The sequence below is a fragment of the Natrix helvetica genome, assembly GCF_964273705.1.
Source record: "Natrix helvetica genome assembly, chromosome: 3".
Lineage (NCBI taxonomy): Eukaryota > Metazoa > Chordata > Lepidosauria > Squamata > Natricidae > Natrix > Natrix helvetica.
Window position 1 is genome coordinate 40,854,225 of NC_138549.1, and position 14,831 is coordinate 40,869,055.

The window sequence follows — 14,831 nt, forward strand, 5'->3', positions numbered from 1 at the left end:
CTTATCAGGGAATTTCTCATGGAATTGCTTCACTAATTTATCTGCTTTCAGATCCCAACTTTTCACCCACGTAGCTTCTGACAAAGGGTATCCCTTCCAATGCACTAAATATTGTAAACGACCTCTATACAGCCTGGAATCTAATATTTTTTTCACTTCATAATGTGTTTCCCCTTCTACCACTACGGGAGGAGGTGGAGTTTGGGTGGATGGTCTCGTGCTAGACTCCCTTACCGGCTTCAATAAGCTACAATGGAATACCGGGTAAATTTTCCCTAAGAGTCTGGGTAGGCTGAGTCGAACTGTAACTGGGTTAATTATCTTTTCTATTGGGAAAGGACCTAGAAATTTTGGACCTAATTTCTTACTAGGCATCTTTAATCTTATGTATTTAGTAGACAAAAAAACTTTGTCCCCCACTCGAAAGGGGGGTTGTAAGGAACGATGTTTATCAGCTGCTTCTTGTAGGCTTCTGCCGCATCTGTTAGTGCCTTTTTGGTATTCTCCCATCCCTTCTTTAGTGCCTCTAGCCATTCATTCAGGGACATGGATGAGGGAGGTTCCTTAGGTAGTTCAGGCATGGGAACGAATTCCATGCCACTGGTAATCTGGAAAGGAGTTAATCCAGTACTGCTGTGAACCGCATTATTATATGCTACTTCAGCGAAAGGTAGCAAGTCCGACCAATTGTCTTGCTGATAGTCCACATAACACCGGATATACTGTTCCACCATCGCATTGGCCCTCTCTGCTGCCCCATTTGTGCTGGGATGAAATGCTGAGCTGAGTCCCTGCGTGGATCCGATCGATTTTAGGAATTCTCTCCAGAACTTGGCGGTGAATTGAACTCCGCGATCTGAAATGATCCTTTTTGGAACTCCATGTAGGCGATAAATGTGTTTCACAAACATTTTCGCTAATTTCTTTGCGGATGGTAGGCTTGAACAAGCGATAAAGTGTGCTTGCTTGGAAAACAAATCAATAACTGTCCAGATTACTTTATTACCACTGCTATCTGGAAGTTCGACAATGAAGTCCATTGCTATCTCTTCCCATGGACGGCTAGGGTTGGCCACTTGTTGTAGTAGTCCAGGGGGCTTTCCCGGACGGGTTTTCATTGTTGCACAAGTAGCACAGCTTCTTACATAATCTTCCACCTCCGACCTCATCTTCGGCCACCAAAATTGACGTCTAGCGAGGTGGAGAGTTTTCAGGAATCCGAAATGACCTCCTAGTTTCGCATCATGACTCCGCTGTAGCACTTGCAATCTCATTTCTGCAGGGACGTACAGTTTGGATCCCTTCCAGGCTACGCCATCATTAATCGTTAGGATGTCTTTGTTGTTGTTGAACCATGGGTCTGTCTGGAGGGCTGCTTTCAGTTCGGTTCTCAGTTTATCTTGGCTTCGACTGGTGACTTGAGCTGCCTTTTGGTGAGAAGGAGATATGATGGGGTGGAAAATTTCTTCCTTCTTACTGTCAAACTGGGGTTTCCTCGACAGTGCATCTGCTAACAAGTTCTTCCCTGCGGGGATGTGTTTAATTTCAAATTTGAACCTTTGGAAATATTGGGCCCAACTGACCTGTTTGGGGGATAACTTTCGATGGGCAAGGAGAGTTTCGAGGTTTTTATGATCAGTCCATACCTCGAACGGTATATCCCCCCCTTCCAGGAGATGCCTCCAGGTGAGCATGCTCCACCTGATCGCGAATGCCTCCTTCTCCCAAATGGGCCACCTTCTTTCCGTAGTGGTGAGTTTCTTGGAGATGTAAGCGCATGGTAAGAGGTGGCCTTCTTTATTCTTTTGTAGTAGCACCGCGGCTATCGCGACATCACTGGCATCCGTTTGGATTATGAAAGGTCGCTCTGGATCGGGGTGTTGCAATATGGGTTCTTGGGCAAAGAGCTGTTTTAATTTCTCAAAAGCCTTTTGACAGTCGATTGTCCATTTTAATGGTTGGTTTGCTTTTGGTTTAGTAGGAGAAGGCCCCATTCTTAATAGGTCAGTCAATGGTAGGGCAATTTCAGCAAAGGTTGGAATAAACTGCCTATAAAAGTTTGCAAATCCAAGGAAGCTTTGTAATTGTTTGCGAGTGCTTGGAGGTTTCCAATCTAACACCGCTTTCACTTTTTCTGGGTCCATTTCTACTCCTTCATTGGAGATACGATATCCCAGATAATCTAGCGAGGTCTTGTGGAATTCACACTTTGACAATTTTGCATAAAGTTTGGCAGCTAGAAGTTTTTTCAGGACTTGCCGTACCAGTTTCACATGTTCTTCCATGGTCTCAGAGAAGATCAAGATGTCATCTAAATAAACGAGTACTCCACGGTACAGGTGGTCGTGTAGCACTTCATTTATGTACTGCATGAATACTGCGGGTGCTCCTTGTAGTCCGAAAGGCATGACTTTATATTGGAAGCTGCCTAAGGGAGTATTAAAAGCGGTCTTCCACTCATCCCCTTTCCAGATTCGTATACGGTAATACGCCTCTCTCAAATCCAGCTTGGTGAAGATCTTGCCCTTAGCCAAGTGGTTCAACATATCTTTCATGAGAGGGAGGGGATAGGTATTCTTTTCGCATACCGCATTCAAAGTTCGTAAGTCCACACAGAGGCGAACCCCCCCCCCCATCTTTCTTTTCCCTGAAGAGCACTGGGGCCGCTACTTTTGATTTTGCTGGTTCAATAAACCCTCTTTTCAAATTGGTGTCGATGTACTTCCTCAATTCTATCATCTCTTTAGGCGTCATAGAGTACATTTTGGGCTTTGGTAAGGTTACCCCAGGTTTGAACTCTATGGCACAATCTGTGGCGCGGTGAGGTGGAAGGTAGTTTCCGTCTTCCTCACTGAACACCTCCGCCAGATCCCAATAGATCTTTGGGACTCGTTGGATTCCCGGAAGTTTAGTGTCTGCTGCGGTTGCTGCAGGTTCTGGATGGGTTGGGCTGTTAGGTTCCAATGTTCCTGGGTGACCTTTTGGTTCCACCGGTGGTAACGGCCCAAGTCCAATAGTCACCTTTCTAACACCATCCTCCCACTTTATGGTAGGTTCCCACTTGTCCAACCATGCAAGCCCTAGGATAACTGACTCCTGCATTCCGGGGGCCACGATGAATCTGAGGAACTCATAGTGGCGGCCTATCACCAGTTTTACTAACTCAGTGATCTTTGTAGCCGGAGCTCCCCCAATTAGGGTTCCATCCACTTGCTCAAACGGAATGGGATGTTTCAGGGGTCTGGTGCGTATACCTAGTTGCTCCACTATTGACATGCTGATTAAGCATCGGGTGCAGCCGGTATCTATAATCACCCCAACTTCCCCTTCTACCCCCGTTTTCGGTATTTGGAGTTTGGCTTTTATTTGGAAGGGGCGGATAGGTGCACTCACCATTGGGTCGTCTTCTGGGTTTCCTTCCTCTTCCTCCTCTGAGGTGGCCAGGGCGTTTTCAGTGGCTCCACTCTCTGCCCCTGCTGGCTGTTGTGCCAGATGACTTTTTTCTGGGGGTTTTCTGGGGGTTTTCTTGACTGTGCTGGCAGGTGGTTGGCGTGGTTGTGGAATTGGGGCTGGAGCCCAGCATGTAGATGCCCGGTGGCCAAGCTGACCACAACGGTAGCACTTTATTTTGGGGCCCCAGGAACGCGGGGTTGGCAGGAGCTTTCCAGTTTGCTGCCTCTGTGTTCGGTGGGCTAACGGTTTTTTTTCAGGGGTTCTGGTACCTGGCTTTGGATAGGTGTTAATCTCGTGGTCCAGTATGATTGCAGTGGTGTACCATTCTTGGATACGATCTGGGGTCCCCCTTACGGCACAAGCTTGTTTCAGTTTGGGATCTAAGGCCTTTTTGAACGTATAGACCAATAGTCTCTCTGGCCAGTAACGTAGTCTTCCAGCTATTCTCCGGAATTCCCAAACTAATTCTTTGACCGACCCCCCTGTCGTAATTCCTGGATCTGGTCTTCAGCATCTACCTGTTGGGCCACATCGTAAAATCGGGCCCGCATCAGTTGGATGAACCCCGTTATGTCATCTAACTCAGGAGCTGCTTCTTCATGGAGTTCCGCTATCCATTGCGCTGCCTCTCCTTCATTCATCCCCTCTGCTATTTCTTGGATCAGTTCTCGATCCGTCAGGTATTGTGGGCCTACTTGGTCAACGTATGCCAACACTCGATTCATAAAGTAAGCTAGTTTGTCTCGGCTGCCATCATAGGTTGCATGGAACCTTGGGGGTGTGGGAGGAGGAGGGGGTGCTGGTGGTTGAACCGGAGCAACCTGTCGGCCTGCTGCTTGGGGTGGTAAGCTTCTTTGTGGGGCCACACCCATCGGTTGGGCAAAAGCCTGCTGAGGCATTGGTGGGGGGGCTGGGCCCTGTGGTGGTCCCAGTCCCTGGCTCTGCCTCTGAGCAGCTATTTGGGGTGGCGCCATTAGTTGGGAAGGGGCAGGCGTCCACTGGCATTGAGCCCATCCATGACCCGGGAAGAAAGCCCAACCTGAATTGGCTTGATTGATGGGTCCAGAGCCATCGCTTTGCAGAGGGGGGGAGGTGAAAGTGTTCCAGGCCCCTTTCGGCTGGTTAAGTTTTACTTCCCAACTTTTTTTCACTCCAGGAGGGGCGGTGCTGATTCGCTGATGGCTGTGTGGAAAGACCCAAGGTCTCTGCTCCACTGCGCAGCAGTTTCTCTGCTGGGAAAGGATAATGTGGGCTTTGCTAGGCTCCACCCGGGTGGTTCTGGGGGCCCCAGGGGTTTTTGTTCACTCACATTTAGGCGTCGGAATTGGTCCGGAAGGCCCATCAAAGACTGGCTGCGTGATAGCGACTGAGATCTCCATTCATTTGCTCTTCTCCCCATGCTCCAGCCGTCTGTCAGAGTTCCCTTGGGGGGGCCCCCTCCTTCCAGCAGGCATTCCTGAGAAGCAATAAATCCCGAAACTTCCTCCCGCAGATCAAACTCCGTCTGTGAGGGATATCTTGGTTTCGGTTCCTTTCGCCGGGCGCCCTGCTGAAGCTCCCTTTGCTTCGCCTCTGCTTGTTGAACCATTTCTTTAGAAGGTGCATAGATGGTTTCGACAAAAATAAGCGATCCATCATCCTTAGCTTTCTCTGCTGCATTCTTTCCTTCCTCCATCTTCACTGAAATTTCGTCCTGCCCAAGGTTGGGTCAGAGCTGGGATTCAGTACCCCGATGAAAGAAAAAAATTTTTAAGGGAGAGTTGAAATAATGTCAGCGTTCCAAATATCATGCAGAATTAAATCATTGTCCAAGGCAAAGTTGTCCTTAAAACTCCAATTTAATAAGACAGGCATGTTGGCATTAAGCTGGTGAATTTCAACTCTAATGTACATCCGGTGAATTCACCCAGTTAAAAGTTCATCATTTTTCCCCACACCCCATAATTCATCACATGGTCCAATCTTCAACTTCCACGCTGGCATGTACACCCCTCTTCTTCCGGCCAGGTGTCGAGGTGTGGAGACAAAAGACGACCTTGAGCTTCTAAGAAATTCATAACAATACATTCCACAATCCTACTCCTTTCTATTCCCCCCTCCCAACTACTATACCAATGAAACAGCATAATATATATATGTTTTAATTATGTGGCAGGCCAAAGATCCTAAAAGGAACAGAATTACAGGCCTGACACTAGTCTTCTTTCCACTGTTTTCCACAACCTCTCAAAGTATCTAAGCTATGTTCAAACTTGTCTTTGGAATCTTCCATTTGCCAACATTTAGATGTGGGTCTGCTCTTTTTCTTTCCTCGCTCGTGCTCATCCATCATGTTCTTCTGGTTGATCATCTTTCTGTTTCTTCTTTCAGGATGTTGGTTTCCAGATCTAGATTAAGGGATCAGGACCTTGACTCATGATTCTGAAATAAGATACATCCTTCTCTTTATTTCTGTGAAATTATAATGTCCATTATTTCTCCAAGTTGTATGGAGCTAGTCTAATTTTCAAGTTAATATTTGTTTTATACTAACTATGGATATACATGCATTCTGCAGTATTACAGATCATTCATTTAAAACTCCGTGATAATTATTTAATTGTAAATATTAGTTTTACTGATTGGATAAATTAATTATATGGAATTGAATTTTATATCAGTGGGTCTCCCCCCCATCCGAACTGCATTGTGCCTTGATAAAAGTGCACAATAAAGAAATATTATGAGTTTTTTTTGTTTTGATTTTTTTCTGCCATATTTTTCCCACAGCAGCTTGGAAAGAGATGACAGGTACTAAATTTCAGTAATAGCACAAGAAAGCTTTTTGCTATTAAATGCCAAAACTATGAAACTTGAGGTTGGTCAGTTTAAAAACTGCAATGCAGATAGTGAAACAAGTAAGTGTAATAAGTTAAGTTCGAGCATTCAAAAATAATAGGCTCAGATCAAGTTGTTTATTTATTGTAGCAAAGTTATACAGCTGAAGATATCTGAGCACGTCCTTTAGATCATCAACAGCCTGGAGCCAGCTGTGTAGCATTTTCTCAGGCCTTTAAGGTCTCAGTTCAAAGTATTTGGGTTCTTTAGCTATCTTTTTATATGTTTTTACAAGAGAGGAAGTATAAACATTATCTGGAGGTTATTTGGTGACATTCTTTATCTGTGGCCTGGTTACAATACAGATAGTTGACCTGATGCCAGAGGTATTTTTAAGACATTATCTTGTGCTCCAACACACAACCTCCAAAAATTATCTTATGACTTTATCTTGTAAATAACATGGAAAGCCAGGCAGTTGACCCTCTGCCAGATAAGCTTATATGGCACATTATTTCAATCATATCCGTTTTCTTTCCCTTCTACAAGTGTCAAATTAGGAAGCTGATGTTTTTCTCATTATCTTAATTATTACAAACAGAATATATGTAAAAGGCTCAAATTGAAAGTGATTACATACAAATTACAGCAGCTTGTTAATTAACTCTTCTAACTATTTGTATAGGATGTGGAGGAATTTAGAATATAATGCTGCAATTTGTAGTTTTCTACGTAAAGTCCAAGTATAGAGGAATTTTAGTCTAAATTTTTCAAATGAGAAAAAGTGCACTATATCCCTTCATCAATTCTTATGCAGTGATATTATTGTATGAAAAACATAGTGATTTTTAGTACCACTATTTGATATGATCTGTACAGTGTAATTAGAGTGTTGTTTTGTTTCTTGCAATTGCCTTTAATTTTTTCCTGCCTGTTGGTTTAACCTAGGAAAGATAACATTTTTGAGAGAAAAAAGCAGATATATAATGATCCTATAGAGCCCTGAGTGCAATTCCACATCTTACAGCAGCAAAATAATTACGAACATATTTTTACTTGGTTGAAGGGCATCTGTTGTTTCTAGAGGTGGTGACTATATCTGGTTGTCTGGGATGTGACAACACATGCCCAATTGATTTTTAAAACAGTATTAATGGAGCTAGAGAGAAGACAGTAAAAGTGAGTTTCAAACCTTTCATCTTTTCAAATCACCCTTCTTTTGAATTTAAATGAACATTTATCTGGCCAAAGAACTTTCCTCTCCCAAGGCCTGTTCATTTGTTTTTGTGAGATTATTCTAATTAGGTTTTAGAAGAAAAAAATGAGTGTATTGATATTGACTGATTAAAATAGAACTGGTATGCCAACTGGCACACAAAACAGATGAGATGAACTCATGAATCACATGATTGCAAATTAGCTGACGTTAACACCCATGGTTTCATACAATGTGTAGGACAAAAGTCTACAGTTTGTTTATATGACTAGTACTAGCCTACATTACAATTAAACATTTATTATTTCCTTTGCCTAAATGGAGGACCAAGATCATCCCAGCTATTACCAAAGTTGCTACCAGTACTATTGTAAATTAATGCTGCAAGAATCTTGGTTATTTACACAAAGTAAAAAAAAATGTGTAAAAAATGGAAAAATGCCAGGTCAAATTCCATGCAATCTAACACCTAATACTTTAAGACAGGGCTGTGAAACGCAAGACCCGGGGGCCTGATCCGGCCCGCAGGGTGTTTAGATCTGGCCTGTGGGGCGGCCCTGGAAACAGCAAAGGACCGGCCCGCAGTGCCTCTGCCAGAGAAAACAGAGTTCGCGAGGACCATGGGCAACCCTCCTTTTCACTGGCAGAGGGTTGCAAGAGACCACTGCAGCCGAAAACAGAGTTCGGGAGCACCCCCAACATGAGTGATGTCGAGCTTGCCACACCCACCCTCTCCATGCCTATCCCGGGCCCCGAGATCAAACACAACCCTGATGCGGCCATCAATGAAATCAAGTTTGACACCCTTGACTTAAAATGCTTCAACTGGTGACTTTTTGCTGTTATTAACATTGCAAACATTGCATTGAGGAGACTGCTTATCTCCTCAATGCCTTGAAATAGAGATTCTTGGTTAAGGCAATTTCTGTAATTAAATCATTATTCTTTGTGATTAATCTCTTAAACACCAAGATAACTATGCTAGAGCACGTTCTCCATAGGCCTCTTTATCAGACAAAAACCCAAATTATAGAAGTAGATGGGCTTTGAACACAGCAAAGCTTCGGCAACCTGACATAATACTGGGATTATATATAAAAAAATTTTTTAGCACAGAATCAGTATTCAATCTCGCTAGGCTGCATTACTTATGGTTAAAGGGAACTACCATCACAGAGATAAATTGTTGGCTCAGCTAGAAGCACGGAATGCTTTATTTTGCCATTCAGTCAGTCAGATGGATATTTTTTTTCTTAAAGTATCCACTTTTTTCAGTTTGATTTAGTGGTATGTGCTATTTTTTGTATTTTTATTTGTCAAGAAAATTTAATTCTTGACCTTTGCCTTGTCCTTTTGCCCTTTTGCCCTCCCTCCATTCTACAGTCTTAGCCTTAGCACCCAAAGTGAATATTCAGGATAGCAGGTTAGCAAGCTAAGTACTTTCCACCACCTTTACCATTGTCAGAGCTACTACAGATTATGCAAAGTTGCCTTAGTGAGTAGTGGGAGCAGGGTGCCTTTGAAAATGTTTCCCAGATTAACCACCAAGGAAACGTTCTTTCAATTACTTCATCTCATTAAGACATAGCAATCTGCCACACTTCTGTCTTCTGCTTACTCGTAGGTCCTAAAAGAATGAACCGCTACCACAAAAGCTGTTTTTAAACTAACAATAATTGTGAAATATTTGTTACCAAATCCAATGTCATTATTTTTCTTGGATACCTCTAGGTTAGGAAAACCACTGCAGTAACACTGTTCCTATTTACAAAAAGGATCATTAGAGTTTGAGTTAGAATTTTAAATTTTCTAAAGCAGGGGTGTTAAACTCACATCGTCACGGCAGCGTCACATGACTTATCAGGACTCCCCCCCACTTTGCTAAACCAGGCCAGTACGTGATACATCCAGCCCGTGGCCCAGGAATTTGACAGCCCTATTCTAAAGAATAGAACAGTATTCAGAGACCATGTTCTTCAAACAAGTACAAACAAGTAAAATTCCAATCGTTTTTGATCCTTCCCTCATCTAGCATATAGTCATGTGGAGGGGAATCATGGAAGTTTTAGTCTAAAAAGACTTTGAACATGCCATGTTTAAAAATTCTGTTATTCTGTTAACAGATTTAGAAGCAGAAATGGGATCATACAGAATGTGGGTTTTACTTTTAAAATCCTTGTTTTGATTGAACTGCCATTTATGTGCAATTTGCTAATTTAGCTTAGTGAGTTTGATTTCAAAAGACTTTGATTAATCTGACATTAACAGAGAAAGTAAGGCAGCAGCAAAAGTGTTTATGAATAATATATATAGTGTACGTAAAAGAAAGACTTTATTTAGGCATTATTCTTCTGCCATTAGAGCATGTGCAAACAGAAATCAAGATTCTGGGGCAATTCATATAATTATATGTTTGATTGTATAGACTATTGATTAAATTATGTATTTTAAATTATGTATGTATTTATTATATATGTTCTGTAGCATTCAATCATAATTACCCTAAGTGCTGTAGCATACCATGGAGAACATACAAGAAATTATAATACTTTGTTTATTGAAATGCAGTTAACTTAATTCAAATATCTTTAAATTAATTATAATAACAACACAGAAGCTACAACACTAGGCAGACAGATTTAGGATTTCCCACACTTTTATTTCTGTGAACATTTTTTAAGCTACATTGTTGAAAACTTTGTAAGTACTTGGTGGAGGGTGCAGTTCTTCTCTTTGATGAGAAGGCATTCAAAGTGTGGGAGCAGCTGCCTAAAGTGTCCATTTCTGAGTCCTCTCTCATTGTACTTCACACAGCGTAGGGACCCTCAACAGACATTCTTCCCAAGTACTTTTTGGTAGGCAGATTCTATTTGACTAGGCAGTCTTGAAGATAACCCAAGCTATGTAGGACTTTATATATAATCATCAGTACTTTGAACTGTAGCAGAAACAAACCCTCAAATTATTCCATTCCACAATACTGATGTTGTCTGACAATATCAGGTTGTCTGTGTTAACACATGGGCTGGGCATTATGCATTGGTTTCAGTCTCTGGCTGGTTCTCAAGGGCAGTCCCTTAATAAAGCACATTATGATAGTCTGCTCCTGAGATGGCAAGGACATTAATGATTGTAGTCAATTGTGGTCAGCCTTGTTTTTCAGGAATGGTTACAACTGTGCAAAGGCCCTTCCAGAAAGTTTCCATCTGTTGTTCCAGCAGAAGTTGAGAGTCCAAGAGTTCTATTTCACGTTTCTTGAACAGTCAAGTGCAGAGATGTAGAACATTAACATATTATGATACTGAAGGCCAAAATATTGGAGGACCTCCCCTACTGACTTCATGGAGATATTTAATTAAATGGGGAGATGCTGAGTCCGCCCTTCATACACGCTATCTGGAACCACCTACTACTTAAGAAAGAATAGAATCATCTAAAAATGGTACACCCAATTCCCAATCCTCATAGGTAGTCTAGAAGGATACTAGGTTGATGGGATCATGGATTGCTGTAAGATCTAGCAGGCCTTGTTATTCTTCCCCGACTGAAGCCCACAGTAGATAAGGCATTATGGATTTAAGATGTATTGTTAGAGAAAGCAGAGCAAAAAGAAACCCATACTAAATACATAAACATCAATGGCTGTAAATAATATTCCATTGCCAATGTGCCAAACAATGTTAACTTAATTCATATAAAAATATGATCGTGTCTTTTTAGAGAAAATAAATTATTGCCTGGCAGGACAGAAAAAATACCAATTCTCCAAAGGAAAGAGAATTTAAGAGAATAAGAAGTCTATCCTTATAAAATAGTATAGCCTTTATTGTTATTGTACATTATGTATACAATGAAATTTGTTAGTTAAAGTAGTTATCCTGTAGATATTCTATGGAACTTTTCTGTAATTTTCAGGTAGCAGGGATTATGAAAGTGAATTTATTCCATCTTCTCTCCCGCCCCCGCCCCCCCCCCCAAAAAAAGAATTACTATTTATCCCAGAAAAACTGTTCTCTAGCTCTTCACAGACTTAGAACCAAACCAGCATGCTTGGTAACATTTGGCCACACCATATATCTTTAAATCTCAAAAACAAGAGATAGAAATTACAATCAATGCATAAGCTAATACAAAACTAAAAATAGCATTCTACTTAAGTGCTTCTCTATCTAATATAATTACTGAAGCCAATCTAAACCAGGAAGAATAAGCTTTTTAATTTGGATATTGTGGGTGTGTGACTTTAAATCAATTCTATATTCATTTAACTGTATTCAGTTTTACAAACAATACAGACTAGGAACAAAGCAGAGAAACAAAGCTTATTTTTAATAATATAATAATTTCATTAGATTATATACGTAGAAAGACAAGACTAATACAAACTAAGGAAAATATAAAGAGTAAAGAAAGAGAAATGCACAAAGGTAGAAAAAAGAAAGAAAAGCAAGAAAAAAAATCTATTTCTCCTCCTTCCAGACAAGTATAAACAATTTCAGTAACTTAAATAGTACTTCAATTTTTTAAAAATGCTCTTATTTCCAGATCTCATTCCTTATTAATAATGAAATTGTAAAAACTCATCATTCAAACTCAATCAGCAAAAGGCTACTAAGAGTTACCAGAAATAGTAACATGTATATTTTAACCTATCACTTTCACTAAGAAATAAAGCAAAAAAACAAAAACGTCTCCCCACTTATAAACAAATCTTTAATGCCTTATAAATATATCTTTATCTCCTTTCAGGATCAACCTCCCTAGTTTTACACATCCCAAAAATGGGGGGGGGGGGAATCCAAAATAGGAAAGCTCTGCAGATCATTATTTTGATTTATTATTTGTATGTCCCCTTTATTTTTATATTAGCTGGTCTCAAATGCAAATTCATTGTTACATCCTTTTCCATACTAGTCTTGTAATCTGGCATTTTTTAAAAATCAATTTTTAAATCCACACTTAAATCCGCCTGAGTCTCTGTTTCATCCAGTAAGATCTATTCTTTTCTATATTCTACGTTAGATCCATTTTGGGGGTATCAAACAAAGTTGCCAAACAGCCTTAATTTGTGTTATTGTCAAATAGGATAACTCCATTATATTAATGGGTCTCTCCTTTAATTGTAATCTTTAATTCTTTCTGTTTCCCTCTAGTCAATCTTCAAGTGCCTTTAATGTCATATATTTATTTTCTAATCAGAAAAAATTTTCCATGGATGTTTTTGTACAGTTAATTTCAGAATTTTCATATATTCTTCTATAAAGTTTTCAATGCCCTACAGGAAATATTCTTTGAAATCCATCCAAAATCAAGAAATACATTTGAACAAACTAAAAGCTTAAGTATTAGTGTATGTAGATGCAACAAAAGAAGAAAAAAATGAAGAAAACAAGTTTTATTAGCAGAAGAGTTACTTCCAATCAGAACAAATTATATATAGACTAATTATTTACATTATTAGAAAACAAATATAAAGAATTGATTTGTTTTATGACTGATTATATGGCAGGATTCAATCTGGGTCGGTCACTGGAACCAAAGATTGAGTCTTCCAAATTTTGGGATTCATGTTGGAGTTTATCCTTAGCCCATCCTCATTGATTATATGATATAAATATATATTTGTGTCAATAATTTAATAAACAGAACAATTATAATCACCAGGAGCATTAAGAACAGTATGGAAGCATATAAATCTAGAAACTTCAATTATGCAGACACAGCAGAGGTCTCTTTACATACCGATATGTTTAAGAATTCACGGAAACAACTTCTTAATTTAATAGTTGGTTGACTGTTTTATCCCTATTAATGAAAAGCCATCTTTACCTCTAAATAACTGTTAAGCTCTTGCAAAACACTTTAGGAACAAATTTAGGAACAAGTTTTGTGAGATATCTAAATCTGACACTCATTCATTAAAACTTGTCTCCTTTTCTGTAGTTCCTTCTCTTGTTAAGGAGAATAATTGGTGGGAATGACAAAAGGGAAGAAGTCAAGCATTCCTTTTCCTTTATGTGCTAAATAGATGGTACATAAAGACACACTATCACTTTCCAAAATCCCAAAAAATTGGGTAGGAACTGCCAGTGAGGGCAGTTGTAAAACTGGAATTTGAGAAAGAAAGGAAGTTGTTCAAAATATAGCAAAGGACAATATATAAACATTTAAACTAACTCTCATAAGGCCCAGGTAGAAAATCTAGAAAGTACAAATTCAAAGTCCTAGAAACTCCACATTAATGAACTCTTTAATAAGTGATGGTAAAAGTTTTGTTCTGTCCTTTTGTTAATCTTAATGGTAATAATAACGGCTTTAACAGCAAAAAGCAAGATTGCATGAGGAGTAATGCCTATGTCCATTTGTTTATTAAAGCAGGAAGAAAGAAAATCAATAAAAGTGAATGGCTTTTCATTTTAAAAAATAGACCATGCAATATTATCTTGTTTACTTATTACTTATTATTGTTTTAAAAATAGCATAAAGTTGGTTCTTGAAGCAAAATGCATGCCTAAAAACACATAGAGGTAATCAGTTAATGACAATTCAAAATTACGATGGACCTATCCAGAACTAATTAACTTGGTTTTGAAATTCCAGTGGCCAATCACCTAAGCTCCTGTGATCATATTTTGCTTGCCTGGAAAAGGCCCTCATTTACAACTGTTTGCAGGGTCCTACTTTCATGTGATCCTGATTTTTGCCAGAAACCAGTGTTTAGATCCAGTTTCCAGCAAACAATACCCATCAGGTACAATGGATTTGCTTAATAACTGCTATGGTCACTTAACAACTTGTGCAAAAAAGTGTGTAAAACCAGGCACCATGACTTACGTAATTTGGGCTCAAATTACAGTTGTTACGTTGAGGCCAGTCATATTTTGTTAGAATGAATTATCTTTCATGCTACAGTTCTAAATATTCATATGTTGAGTAAATCAGAAACAAAAAGATATGCCAATGTAGTCCTGAAACCTAATCTATATCTAATCTATAATCTATATCATCTATATCATATATATTTCTCTTTAAATCACCTGCATTATGCTTCAACAACATTTGAGAATTTTAATATTTCATTGCTCTGAGGTTTATTTACATGGCCATACTTGATTTGCTACAATTAAATCAATGAATCATGAACTTTTGTCTGGGAGATTCCATAATGCATAATTTAGAATACACTGTATGTTTGAACAAACTGTATGCAATATCTGCGGATCACACTGCATGAAAAGTAAATACATGATTGGAGTTACTATAATACTAATCAATCACAGATGGCTGCATTCCAATAATTATGCTTTTATGGTTTGGTTCAAAAAAGTCAGTTATATTGCTACTA

At 39.5% G+C, this 14,831-nt stretch overlaps 1 protein-coding gene across 2 annotated transcripts in view; it reads right to left on the minus strand.

Annotated features, from left to right (window-relative positions):
- Positions 1-14,831, minus strand: part of DHRSX (dehydrogenase/reductase X-linked) — a 123,238-nt gene that overhangs the window by 39,548 nt on the left and 68,859 nt on the right. The window lies entirely within an intron of this gene.